Source organism: Frankliniella occidentalis, unplaced genomic scaffold (assembly GCF_000697945.3).
Source record: "Frankliniella occidentalis isolate FOCC.00 unplaced genomic scaffold, Focc_3.1 Scaffold63, whole genome shotgun sequence".
Lineage (NCBI taxonomy): Eukaryota > Metazoa > Arthropoda > Insecta > Thysanoptera > Thripidae > Frankliniella > Frankliniella occidentalis.
Window position 1 is genome coordinate 1,062,026 of NW_026267193.1, and position 2,740 is coordinate 1,064,765.

Genomic DNA, 2,740 nt, shown 5'->3' on the forward strand with positions numbered 1-2,740 from the left:
CTCCCACTCTCCCTCTCTCTCCTCTCCCTCTCTCTCCTTCTCTCTCCTTCTCTCCCTCTCTCTCCTTCTCTCCCTCTCTGTCCTTCTGTCCATCTCTCCCTCTCTCTCCCTCTCTCTCTCCCTCTCTCTCTCTCCGCTGCCACTACAAGATGTGCCCCTCTCCTCTGTCCGCCACGGTGTCGTCCTCCTCTGCAGGTGGAAGGTGGTATGGAGAGCATGCCTGCTGGAATCACTACCGGACCTCTTTTTATTTTTCTGTGCCTCGTTCTTTACTTTACCCCTTACGCGAGTGCGGCGCGTGCCGCGCAGCCTGCGCCTGCCGTCCGCATGAATTAGCCTCCCCGATGCCCAGCTCCCCCTCCGCTTCCCCTCCCCCTCCCCTACCCCTTCCCCTTCCCTCCCCTCCCCCTCCCTCTCCCCAGTCCGCCTCGCTCTTCTCCGGCCGCGGACTCGTCATGCCGATACCGCCGGCCCGTGATTGATTTGGAATGAGAAAAGAGACGGGAGTGGAATAAGGAGCAGCAAGGAAGTAAAATGAAGTATAAAAGGTATCGAAAACGGGGCGGGAGGTGGAAGGTGGTTGACAACCAACGTCCATAATTCATGCAGGGTGCGGTTATTTGCGAGAGAAGGTCTCTGTCTGCCGAGTGCTGAGGGAGCCGTGAGGAACTGACGACTGGCGGTGCGAGTTTACTTTGGTCATGCGGGGAGGAAGGGGGGAGAGAGCGGCACCTGTCGCGTGCAAAGTTAGGATGTGACCGGATGAGACCGAAGGTCTCCAGGGAGGCGAAGGTGACGTTCATGGTAACATGTTCGGGGTGGGTGATCTGCGCCGTACTGGTTATACTGTTCCGGATTCGGGTGTGCGGACGGGTTCCATACTGTGTGACTATTGGCAAGCCGCGCCAGCTCGCCTGAACCCGGTACGGTGTGGTATACAGGACAGGAAAGCAGATCGTCCACTCTGCATATCTTCCAGAGGGCCATCTCCAACTCCATTGCGATATTGTTTCTGCAACTGATCGTCAACCGTCCGCGCGTTTGTATACTACAGTCATTGTTCCTAAATTCGGACTTGCGCCCTAAATTCGGACACTTTGCCGTATTTCACTATTGTCGCCTCCAAATCCATTATGCGTTGACAAAATTTAACTTCTATGGGTTTGATGGGAAGGTAAGACCACCAAGTTTACATTTCTGCCAAAAAAATTAATGTGTGAGTAATATTGCTTCCTCCAGAAATTCCTGAAATTTGTATTTTTAGCCCCCAAAAACAGGCGTTTTTAAATGTGTCTTGCAAGAATTTGGGGCTCCAAACAGTGTGAGCCCGGGTTATTCTGACCACAACATATGTGAAACTTGGTACTTTTATCTACAATATGACACCAAGTTTTTGATTTTTCGTCGCACGGTTTAGTTTTGGGAACCGTTTTTGCAATGCGCCCTAAATTCGGACATAGGCTTTTACATGCAAAAGGGACAACTGTCCGAATTTAGGGCACATTAAAAACGATCTTTAAGCAGTTCTGGCGACTAGACTATACCAGATACGAAAATTTGGACGGTAGGGTAAGGTCAAATTTTTTCATGAAGTTTCTATACCCCCCAAAAAATTTTCACTTTTCATAATTTTTCAAAGCTGTCCGAATTTAGGACGCATTGGTTCCTAAATACGGACACGATTCAAACAGCCCTCACCCCTATACCGTTAGCGCGAAAAAATATTTTCGGAGAGTGGTAGGTGCGTCTCGACGTGAGGATTCTAGAATCCCCAGCGATTTTTCATATTTCAAAAATTCTAGATATCACAGGCGTTTTTCCTCAAAAACCGTCCGAATTTAGGGACAATGACTGTACTGCATTGGGTTATTTTGTTGAACTCCGCTTTTGTCAAGAAGAGTTCTCTGGCCTGGTGATCATTGCCAGGGGGAGATGGCTTCGGAGCAGACGGTGGATGGCGGGCGCGCGGCCAGCACCGGTCAAAAATGTAAGAGACAGAGAGAGAGAGAGAGCAGGGAGCCAAAGACGACGGAGAGAGAGAGAGAAACAGAGAAAGGGTGGGGGAAGGGGGTAGGGCAGGGGCAGAGTAGAGAGGAAAAGAAAGAGAGAAAAAGATAGAGTGTTCCACTCTGCTCCGCTCGCCGTCGTGCCCGGGCTCGGCCGCTCCGCGCAAATGCTGCTGCAGCAGTAGCAGTCGCGGCGGTAGTGGCGGCGGCGGTATCGATTTGTACCCGGGACAACCACCTTCACCCCTCGCCTCCCTGCCCCGCTCCGCGCTCGGCGGCCGGCGCGCTCACCCTCCCGTCCCTTCCCCTCCTTACCTCTCTGTCCCCCTCCCTCCCCTCCCCTTTTCCTTTCCGACTTGCCTGCTTCTCTCGCTCTCTCTCCCTCTCCCTCTCCCTCTTGCTCAATACTTTTTCTTTATCAATGAAAGAACTTCTCTTTCCTTTTGAGGGTCTTTTCTTGCATTTCTTATTCTGACAGGACGCTATGCCGGTGTGCTGGGGAGGGGGTGAGCCGCTGCCTGAGCGTTGTCGAAGCGGACCCAACCTGGCCGGGTGGTAATGAGATGGGTGGGGGGCAATATCTCGGGGATCAGAAGGGCGTGGTCGCGGGGGGCGTGGCGCGTCGTGGACGTGGATCGGAAGGGTGGCCGTGGCGGTGAAGGTCAGGGAACTCCCGCACGTAACGGCGGCCGCGGCGGGGCCGGGCCGGCGGCCCACCCGGGCCCACCAGCAGG

General features: G+C 53.7%; 1 protein-coding gene across 1 annotated transcript in view; it reads right to left on the reverse strand.

The window, feature by feature from the left end:
* LOC127749535 (histone-lysine N-methyltransferase 2D-like) overlaps positions 1-2,740 on the reverse strand; it is a 13,378-nt gene that overhangs the window by 4,425 nt on the left and 6,213 nt on the right. The gene's annotated exons all lie outside the window — the stretch shown is intronic.